Here is a 10,431-nt window from a genome sequence, read left to right on the forward strand (position 1 = left end):
AAAAAAGAGTCAGAAAAAAAAAAAAATAGAGCCGGCCAGACCTCCACCTCAACTGGTAGGGCTCCCCAGAGATCTTACCAGGTGACACACAGGGAACTCAGGCTGATCTCTCCCTACCACAAGGGGTGGGGTGGGCATAGGACCAGTCCCATGCCCTCCACTGCTCTGCACCCCAGTGGTCGCCCCCTGGAAGGAGGGCAGGACTCAGCCCTGAAGGGCACGGGTGGGCACCAGGCACCTTGTCTGGAGAAAGGGTCTTTGAGCACACAACAGATACAGTTTAGGTGCCAATCTCAAGTCCAGAGTCCTGGCCTTGGGGACGGTGTGGTGTGAGACTGAGGCATCGGTTCCTCAGGAACAGGGCTGGGGTTCTGGGACTCTCCATTCCTGTGGCTTGGAAAGCTCTGCGCTCTGGGAAACTCACAGGGCATCTGAGCTGTGATGGAGGCAGCCCTGACCTTCGCTGGCTCCCCAGCCTGGCCCAGCCCGTTTCCTTGGGCTTTCAGAGTTCCCTGGAGGGCCCTGGCACACAATGATGAGGATGCCAATGACAGGCAAGGGCCACAGCCAGCCTAACCCCAGGTCCTTCTGGACGTGGGCACAGGGTCACCAGCAGGCTGGTGGGAGGAGCCACATGTGTATAATGGGGACAGGGTGCAGGAGGCGGGGGTCTGCACGTGGACTGTACCTCAAGTTTACAGTTCTGACCCCTCAGCCCACACCTCAGCCACCAGCTGGCTGCAGGACCCCTCAGCCCAGGATACCCCTCCATCAACCTCATGTGACCCCTCAGAGAAAAGTGTGGGGGCTGGACTTGGCCCTAAAGCCCTGACTTTCAGCTGCACTTGCGTCCTGGGGAACAGTGGTCACAGGGCCACCACAGCCCTTTCCCAGTGTTACTCAAGAGTCACAGTATGGAAGCTCAACACAATACCTTCATCTCCAATGGAATGGCCCACCCTTGCCTTCCAGAACCTTCTGAGGGACAGGGATAGGCAGGAGGGAACATTTAGAAGACCAGAGTGCCAGATTTAGGGAGGAGCTTGGAGTAGATGTCTGAACTGCCCACCCTCTCTTGCAACACTTCCTGGTCTGGCCGGACAGAGGCCTTGCCCATGGGACTGGATGCTGGCATGGGGTAACAGCTGTGTGCTCAGGGGCGGGGGTGGGGTGCTCAGGCTAGAGACCCTCTGGCCCTTGGCAGAGCTGGCCACAAGAACGCCCATACTAAGGCTCAGCGGTGGTGGCGCATGCCTTTAATCCCAGCACTGGGAAGACAGAGACAGACAGGTCTCTGTGAGTTCAAGGCCAGCATGGTCTACAGAGAGAGTTCCAGGACAGGCACCAAAGCTACTGAGAGATCTTGTCCATGCTAGAAGCAGCAGCCCAAGGTGTCCCAGGCCTGGTGGCAGTGTCTGGCATCCCCTAAACTGGCTCTAACCTTGCCTCTCTGGCGAGGGCATGGGGGAATTCAAGGGCCCTAGTCTGACCCCACTGTGGGGGACATGGAGAACTTCACTGATCACCACAGGCTAGAGGGAAGGCCGGGAGGACAGTGAGTAGGGAGAGCGCCTTATGCCTGACTCTGAGACCTGACCCTGGGAGTGTAGACAGGAGCACAGGAGGTGCAGAGAATGACAGGGACAGAGGTGTCTGGGACCCTCAGTTTACACAGCTATGGGGGGGGTGTGGGGGAGGGGGCACGCTTAGCCATGGTATGGTGCTTTCCATTGTCTGGAAATGACCTTGAACTCATCCTCCTGGGATGGCAGGTGTACATCACCACACCTGGCTCTCAGTCAGTGCCCTGTGGATGCTGCTGCCACCACCAGGAGGAAAACCTCACCTGAGGAGTCAGCTCCAGACGCCAGGTGCCTTCAGGGCTGGGCACAGCCAGCAGTAACCATGTGGAACAGAGCTCACAGTCCCCACTGGAGGTGTTAGCTGGCTTCCAGAGCCCCTGGGCATACACCTCCTCCCGCTGCAGAGGGGCGTGGGTGCCACATAAAGCAAGGCACGCCGACAGGTCAGTGGGTCACAGCCTCAGGACCTGCCCCAGTGCCCAGCTTTGGGATACACAGCTCTCCCTATCGCTAGCTTTGCAGCTGCCTGTCCCTGAGGCTGACAGAGCCTCGGCCTGGGTCTCCCTGCCCTGGACAGAGCGGGGGTGGGGTGGGGGGAGCACTGGCCCTGGGGATTGAGCTCAACGGCTGATCTGTTGCTTTCAATCATCCACCCATGGGGCACAGGTGGCCAGCCTCCTGTGGATGGCTTCCACAGGGTGTCTCCATCTGGGGAGACCCGCTAGGGTCTCATGCTTAAGCGTGGTCTTTGAGAGACTATGGTCTCCTGACCCCCAGATCAACCCAAGCAGATGGTGAGCCAACCCTCCCCCTTACTCCGCACCTCCCCCGCCCAAGCTGCCTTCCTGGTCCTTGAACGACATGGCCTTGTACGTGTATGGACAGCATAGTGGGGTGTCTCTACCACCCCTCGCTTGCTGCCACCCCCACCCCAAGCTCAGTGCTCCTTCGAGAACCCCAGTGGTGGCTGGGGCTGGCCATCACTGGGCCAGTCATGTCCCAGTGACCACCACTGTCCTCGGGTCCCTTTGGTCCAGCATGAAGGTTATTTACTCAATGTCCAGAAGAAAACGGAGGCTAGCCCAGCCTGAGGATGGGCTTCAGGGACAGGAGCAGAGCCTGTCTATGTAAGGGAGGCCCCATGCTCCACACTACACACTAGTAGGCTTGACTGACATTTCAGCAGCCCAAGCAAGGCATACTGTTTTCTCTCTACTACAGTGAGAATGTCATCCCAGCAGTATAAGGCGGGGGTCCTCCAGAAGGGGGCCCAGGCCCTGGCCAGTTCCCACGGTGAGGGGCGACACAGGGTAGGCTGTAGACTGGTGGGGAGGGGAAGCCCCACCTCTGTATGCTGTCAGTGGGTAGGACTGGAATCCAGAAGACTCCTGCTGTCTCCATTCCACAACCAGCAGGGCAGTCAGTGTGCTTCAACTTGGGGTCTCAGATTTGCCCACAGTTGGTGGAAGAGAGGGTCCTCTGCCTGTGAGGACCCTGGGGACACCATGGCCACTCAGACACACCCAGGATGATTTTGGCCCTGAACTCATTCTGTCGCAGAACTCCAGAGTATACCACACCACACCAGCCGGGTACCGGAAAAGGAACCCAGGGCTATGCGTGTGTATGCCGGGTAAGCGCTCTAACCACTGAGCTACAGCCTCTCCCCCATGACTCTTGCCAAAAACTCACAGCTGCAGTCCTGATTATGGAAGACAGCATGCCCACAGGGCTGGCTATTCTGGTGGCTCTCTAGGCCAGACCTGAGAGAGCCCAACTCCACCCAAGGTCAGACACATGCCTTGAAATTGAGACTCTCAATGACCAGCAGGGTTCCAGAGGCTCAGTGGCAGATGCTGGGGTATCGGGAGGCCCACAGCTTCTCAGGGGCTCAACAGCCAGCCCTGCCTCCAGCAGAGGGAGCAGGTGGGCGGGGCACGCTGGGGAGGCCCAGGCATGGCAGGAGTGGGCAGGAGGAAGGAATGTGGCCCTGGGCATCCAGACAGGCTGGTTTTTCAGGAGAAGACTTGGATCGGAGTTTAGGGTGGCAGCCCCTGACTATCTAGAGTGGGCGACACAGGATGTCACACCCAACCCCTAATGTTGTGTGCTGCCAGGTTCCCACAAAGCCAGAGTAGAGATGTCAACTCTGGGACACCCTAATGCCATCCCTGAGTCCTCAACTTCTACCTAGGTCTCGGAAGGCCAAGCTGCAGAATCTAAGAGGCTGTCTCCCAGGGTCCAAGACACCTGTGTCCAGCCAACACCAACAGGTTTCCGTAGCTGGCCTCTAGCCAGGCTCAGACAGGAACCCCGATGGCCAGGACACAGGGGCTCAGATAACCCATTCACAGCACTTGGGGTACACACAGAACCCTCACTGGCCCAACCCAGAATGTTCCGGCTGCTCTTAACCATCTGTAATAAGCGCCCCTGGTCCCCACCAGGCACATTGGATCCCACAGCATCTACTCCCCAGAGCCCAAACTACACCCTGCCCCTCTCTACCTGCAGCAGAGACCGGGGGTGTGGGAGACACACTGCCCAGGGATGCAAGGCTTGCCTTGGTTTACCTGATGTTCAGAAGGCCACCCTGGGCTGCAGAAAGATGGAGCAGTTGGGGTGGGTGGCTGCTATCCTGGCACTAGGGCCACTGTGTGGAGCAGGGACTTTCTCTCTGACCTGCTGGCACTCCTGGTACAGTCACCCCACCCTGGTCACCGTGAGTCACCGCCACCACCACCAAGGCCTAGACCTGCTGCTTCCTGGGACCCTCAACCTGCCCTGTACCTGCAGCCTTTGACCCCAGGGTGGGGAGACTTCCTCCTGGACTCACGCTGTCACTTTTGACATGAAGCAGGACCTGGGCCGTGCCAGCCACTGCCCCCTTTCAGTTTCATTCTGTGCTGGGCTCCCACTGGGAACTGGCCTGGGCTGCTTGGTGAGGGACCTCGAAGTCCGCTTATCTCAGAGCAGCAGCACGTGGGCGTGGGCGGTGCAAGTCTGCAGGCAGCAGCCTACAAGTGCATCCCGGGGACCCAGCAGGGTCTGGGGACAGGAGATGGGGAGGAGGGTAGACACCCACCTGAGGACAAGCCAGACACAGGCAGATCTGAAGCCACTGAGGAGCAATACGTCCGACCCACTGTCCATCGCCTTCCTGGTCCATGGTGGCCAAGCCAATCTTCCCCCAGCACACAGGAAATCTCTGCTGTCACCAGACCCTCCGCAAGGTGCTCTTCATAGACCAAGGGGCACCCACCCTGTCCCTCTGACAACACAGGACCCACCACTGGAGCAAGAGGCCAGGACACACAGCTGACACTGGTGTTGGCACACAGCCCCTCCCAGAAGCCCAGGTCCCCACCATGGCATCTGTGTCCAGCTCCAGGAAGCTGCCTTTTGAAGACAGAGCCGAGCTGCGGCCATATGGGCCACTGTGCCTGCCCTCTCCAAGGGGACCAGGACAAGGCTCTCAGTCACTCTCTGGTGTCCCAGGTGTGAACTGGTGAGGAGCTAGACCTATGGCCCATTCTCAAGCTTGCAGTCACACCATGGGCTTCTGAGGTGCACGGCCGGCCTAACTCTGGGGAACAGTGCCGTGTATCAAGTTCATCTGCAGAGTTTGCGACCCACTGGGACTCTCAGTACATCCTAAGTCATACAAATATCACATCTGTCTAGCTCCAGAACATGCCATGGCCCCCAAAGGAAGACCTCTCCTCATAGGCAGCCACCTCACCCTTACCTCCCTGCCCCAGGCCCACAAATCCTCCTGTCTCTAGAGTCCCTGTTCTGGCCAGCACAGGGAACGTGTGGCCTTCTGTGTCTGGGGCTCTGAACACACACGATGTCCGTGAGGTCCCTCTACACTGTCCTAAGCACTGGGTGCATTCAGCAGCACAAAAGTGACAGTCTCGGCTGCAGTCCTGGCTCTACCATCTCCGAGCCACAACCAAAGGAGGTGCCCACCCCTCCCAAGGCCTGGAAGCAGGGTAACCAGAGAGGTGGTGGCCACTGTCCACCACAGTACCGGAGGAAGTCAGCTCCTCACCCCAAGCCCTTGCAGGGGAGCAGACTTGGCACTCTGGAGGGGGCACCCCTCAGCTGGGAGTGTGCAGAAGACAGTCCAGGATGACCTGGGTGACCTTGTTCTCAGGCTGTGTCCCATACTGGCCACACCTACTCCCCATTATTCACCTTGTCACCATAGGACCCTTAGTGAACAGAGCACAGGCTGAGTACAACAAACAGCACACACACGTGGACCTCACTGGCACGCGAACACCCCATGCACACAGCACAGACCTGACCGAATTCTCACAGTCCAGCCTAGGGGCCATGTCGGCAATGTGAGATGAGGGCTGTCCTTTGCCCCGACTCAAACCTCCCCATGCTCACAATTTCAGGCGGTATCACACACACATGCCAAGCAGGGAAGCAGCCAGCTCACACTTACGGGGCCCCGGGGGAGGCAGCAGGGACAGTCGCCTCTTTATTCTGTCTCTGGGTCAGTGTTTCCTGCCGGCCCTGCCCGTGGGGCCCTGGCATGTCAAGCCAGGCTGCATGGGCAGCACGTGAGCTGCAGTGTTACAGCAAGGGGCCAAGTGTGAGCTCTCTCCAGCACCTCAGTTTCCCTCCACACACCTGTACCCACTTCCCCCCAGGATTGCCCCACCCACTCCGGAGCTCAGCGAAACTGCCTCTGGCGCGGCCAGGCTGCTCACTCAGCTGGAGAAGTGCCTGCCCCAGCTTCTCCCTAAAGGTGGGTGCCCAGCAGAAACCTGCCAGGATGAGCAGAGGGGCACGGAGGTGCCTCCCCACCACCATCACACGCAGGGCTGGGCCAGCAGGTCCCTGCCTCCATCAGTCCCAACTGGAAAGGGCCTCAGCATCCATCTCCAGGAGCCAGCCCCTGGGAAAATCCAGGGCTGGCCCCAAGGACACTGGAGGATGGACAGGGGAGGAGGGGGACCAGCCGGGCCTCCCAGGTACAGAGTCTAGCCACTTGCCATTGAAGCAGGTCCCTGGCAGGAGGGAGGGAAATGGACAGGCCCCTGTCACCTGGCCTGGGTCTGAGTTAAGGGCATCTCTGCAGTCACTAGGTTATGCCCCTTGTCCCCTCAAATGTCCCCAGGCCCACTCGGCAGAGCTCCATAACAAGCAGGTCCCAATCATGCCAGACTCCTGGCAATGCTTCATCTAACAGGGGTTCACTGGGATCCCGACTCAGCTCAGCCCCTCAGGGCCCCTCCCCACATGGAAAAACTCACCACTCGCCAAACTGCCAGCAACCGGGCCACCCCCAAGGCCAGGCACCCCTCTCGCTCACCACTCACAGGGTAGAGGAGCTGGCACCAGACAGCCAGGGCAGGAAGGCCGCTCCCGAGCAGGTGGGACCCACAGGCATTCCGGGAAGCAGAGCCTGGGGATGTCCCGGCCACTTGACACACTCATGCCTTTTTTTTTTTAAACTTTTCAGAGACTTAATCATGACATCTAGGGAGACACCCTGAAGTCCTTGCCTCACCACCAAGCTAGTCCAGCCATGTCCTTGGGGTGGTGACACCCACTCTCCTCCGTCAGCTCCCTGGAGTCCTGCCTTCAACATTACTCCCATCACACTCCCCCGACCCAAACAAGAGCAGGGCATGTGGGACGTGGCCTGGGTCAGTGGTACTGCCATCCACACAGTGAGGAGGCAGGAAAGGACTAAGATACCCCATGGTGCTCCAAGGTCAAAGATCACCAGGAAAAGCAAGAGGTCAAAAAGAACACGGGAAACAACAGAAAAGTCAGAAGTCATGAGTGAGGCTGGGGTCAGGAGATCATGGCGCAAGCAGGGACTGGGGTTCACTCTCAGGACCGGGCACGAGGCAGGAGTCACGGGAGACAGTGGCCAAGGGTCGCAGCAGGGCAGCGACCTGGGTCCCCGGTGTGAGGCTGGGTTCACTGGGAGAACGGGCCCCAAGGAGAAGTTAAGAGGGAGACAGGTACCGGGAGGCTGGGGTCAAGATTCAAAGCGGACGGTCGGGGTTCGAGGTGCAAGGAGAAAGGGGCGCCTCCCAAGACCCACGTCCAGGGTCCGGGCCAGGAGCGACACGACACGCGTGGCCCAGATCCCCAGGGAGGGAGGGGTTCTCACGAGCAGGAGCGGGAATCCGGGTTCGCCCGCAGGACGGGGTCGCACCAGGGTGGCACCCGAGTGCGAGGTCTACGGGAAGGCAGAGTTAGGGTCCCCCGGCGGGCCAGGGGGCGGGGCGGGGCGGGTCAGAGGTCGCGGTGCCGCACAGCCCTGCGCGCTCGCCCCCGCCCTGCAGCCCCAGGACGCCCGCGAAAATCCCGGGCCCCGGGCCTGTCCGCGTGAGTCGCGTGGGGGCCGCGGAGGGGGTCACAGCGGAGTCTCGGGCCGGCGCCTCACCTCAGACCCGGTCGTGGAGCCCGCGGCGCCTCAGTTTCCCGGAGCCTCTCGGCGGCCGCCGCTCACTTCCGGGTTCTGGGCGCCATCTTGGCGGCGGCGCGCACTTCCGCTCCTGCGAGGGGGCGCGGCCTTGGGGGCGGGGCTTGCTGGGCGGGGCGGGGCTTGCTGGGCGGGGGCGGGGCCTGGGTTCTGCGGGGATCCTCGGTTTTGCCTTCACCCACCCGGGCACACTTGCAGGCTCCGGCCCCCTAGAACCACCTGGAAGCACCAGCCCTGTGCGAGTTCTGTTTCTCAGGGCTCACCATAGCCTGGGCTGGCGTGGCACTCACCCAGGCCCGCCCGCCGTGCCTGGTCCCAGCCCGTCTCACCCCCGGCGTCGTAGCGCGTCCCTGATGGGGGTAAAAGTGGGTTCAGCCACCTTCCCAGCCAGACTCAGAGCTCCCGCCACACAGAACCCTCCTGTGTCCTGCAACCCCGAAGTTAGACCTGCCTGTAAGTGACTTGAACTCTGTGGATGCTCTTTTCTCTCCACGTAGCCCAGGCTGGCCTTGAACTCACAGAACTCTACCTGCCTCTCCGCAGTGCTGGGATTAAAGGTGCACTACAGCCAGGCGTTGGCGCACGCCCTTAATCCCAGCACTCGGGAGGCAGAGGCAGGCGGATCTCTGTGAGTTCGAGGCCAGCCTGGGCTACAATGAGTTCCAGGACAGACACCAAAACTACACAGAGAAACCCTGTGCACAACAAATGCCCAAGTGAGGACCTGGTTCTTTACTGCGTCCCAGGAAACTGCTGTCTAGGGGAGAGAAAGCCAGACCGTACATCCTCACATAGGTCCTGAGGGAAGGGGACCAGGCAGGGGTCACTGCATAATGGGAAGGGGACTCCAGGTATGGTGGAGGAAGGCTATAGAAACTTGGGTTTTGAAGTTAAAGTAAGAGTTTGTCACATAGACGAGAAGGAAGAATAGCTGTCCAAAGACCTGGTGTGGTGGAGTGGGGAGATGGCGCAGGGGCAAAGTGCTCACCTCGAAAGCATGAGGACCTGAGTTCAGTCCCCAGCACCCACGTGAAAAACCCAGGGGTGGTAGCAGCGCAGCGCTTGGGAGGCAGAGCAGGGGGATCTGGAGCTCTCTGGCTGGCTGGCATGGCTGGCACACTCCGGGCAAATGAGGGGCCATGTCTCAGAAAACAGTGCAGGCAGGCTGAGGAACAGCTTTCAGGGTAACTACTGACACACACACACACACACTGCACCCGTGTGCACACGTAGTCACACCTACGGGCACACACAGAATGAAGCATCTCAGTCCGCTTGTTACCCACAGGGAGGCCTGGGTCTTACACCCGCAAATCCAGCCCTCTCTCATCTTAGTCCTCCCAGATTGGTGTCACTTGCCTTTCCCGGGGGGAAATGGAGGCGAAGGTCTGTCCCGAAGTTAGCCCCAGCTCACCTACGGAAAGGCATGGACCTCTGCCACGTCCACCAAGGGAAGCCACGAGGTCACTATGGGTAATCTTGCCTCAAATGGGGGCAGTTTGCCCAGGCCAGGGTGTATCCAACCCTGTCAGCCTGAAGGAATCGGCCAAGCTGGGGATGGCTAGGGAATTAGTCAGATTTGGGGATTTCCGAGGAATCATAGGAGTCAGCCAGGGACCAACGGCGGCTGGCTGTAAGTTCATGGTCCAGTTTTAGAGGCAGGGGCACGGACTGCTGTGTGACTTCAAGGAAGTCAGCGACCCTCTGAGTGTCTCTTCTCCCTTAAGCTAACAGCAGATAATAAACCCTAGCTAACTGCTCTGCTAGGTTGTTTGACCAAGTGCTGATTCTTTGTTGTTCTGTTTTGTTTTTAGATCTCCAGACAACTCTCTGTGTAGCCCAGGCTATTCAGGAACTCACTCCTATAAACCAGGCTGACATTGAACTCACAGAGATCCGCTTGCCTCTGCCTCCCAAGTGCTGGAATTAAAGGCATGCGCCACCCCCCCAGGCTATGTTGATTCTTTTGTTTTGAGAAGGGCCCCAAGCACTTGGCCAGCCATAAACTCCGAAAGCTGACCTTGAACTCATGATCCCCTCCCTGCCATCACCTTCCCAGACCTGGGGTGACGAGCATGGACTACCATGTCTGTTTATGGGGGGCTCTAGAATTCTAGGGATAACGCCCTCCGCTGGATCGGCAAGCACCCTCCACTGGACAGCGGTGCCCAGCCCTTCATTATCCAGTCACTGCTAAGGACATCCTTGCACCCTCAGCCTCTCTCTCACACTGGAGCACACCCCAGCACTAGGTTACCGTCTACGTAGACCCAGCCCTTGGCAGGTACCGAGCAGCAGGTGAGCCCGCTGGGCCCAGCAGGCAGGGACCTAGGGATTCACTTCCTGTTTCCCCACACTCTGGAAAGTCCCAATGTTCCCAAGCTGCCA

General features: G+C 59.4%; 1 protein-coding gene across 5 annotated transcripts in view; it reads right to left on the minus strand.

Moving 5' to 3' along the window:
* Sbno2 (strawberry notch homolog 2) overlaps nt 1-8,102 on the minus strand; it is a 47,471-nt gene extending 39,369 nt beyond the window's left edge. For all 5 annotated transcript variants that reach the window (XM_036170396.1, XM_036170392.1, XM_036170394.1 and 2 more), the window contains exon 1: nt 8,005-8,102. The gene's annotated coding sequence lies outside the window, so the exon portion shown is untranslated. The remainder of the gene's footprint in view (nt 1-8,004) is intronic.
* Between the last annotated feature and the right edge of the window lie 2,329 nt (nt 8,103-10,431).

This window comes from Onychomys torridus, chromosome 21 (genome assembly GCF_903995425.1).
Source record: "Onychomys torridus chromosome 21, mOncTor1.1, whole genome shotgun sequence".
NCBI classification, from domain to species: Eukaryota; Metazoa; Chordata; class Mammalia; order Rodentia; family Cricetidae; genus Onychomys; species Onychomys torridus.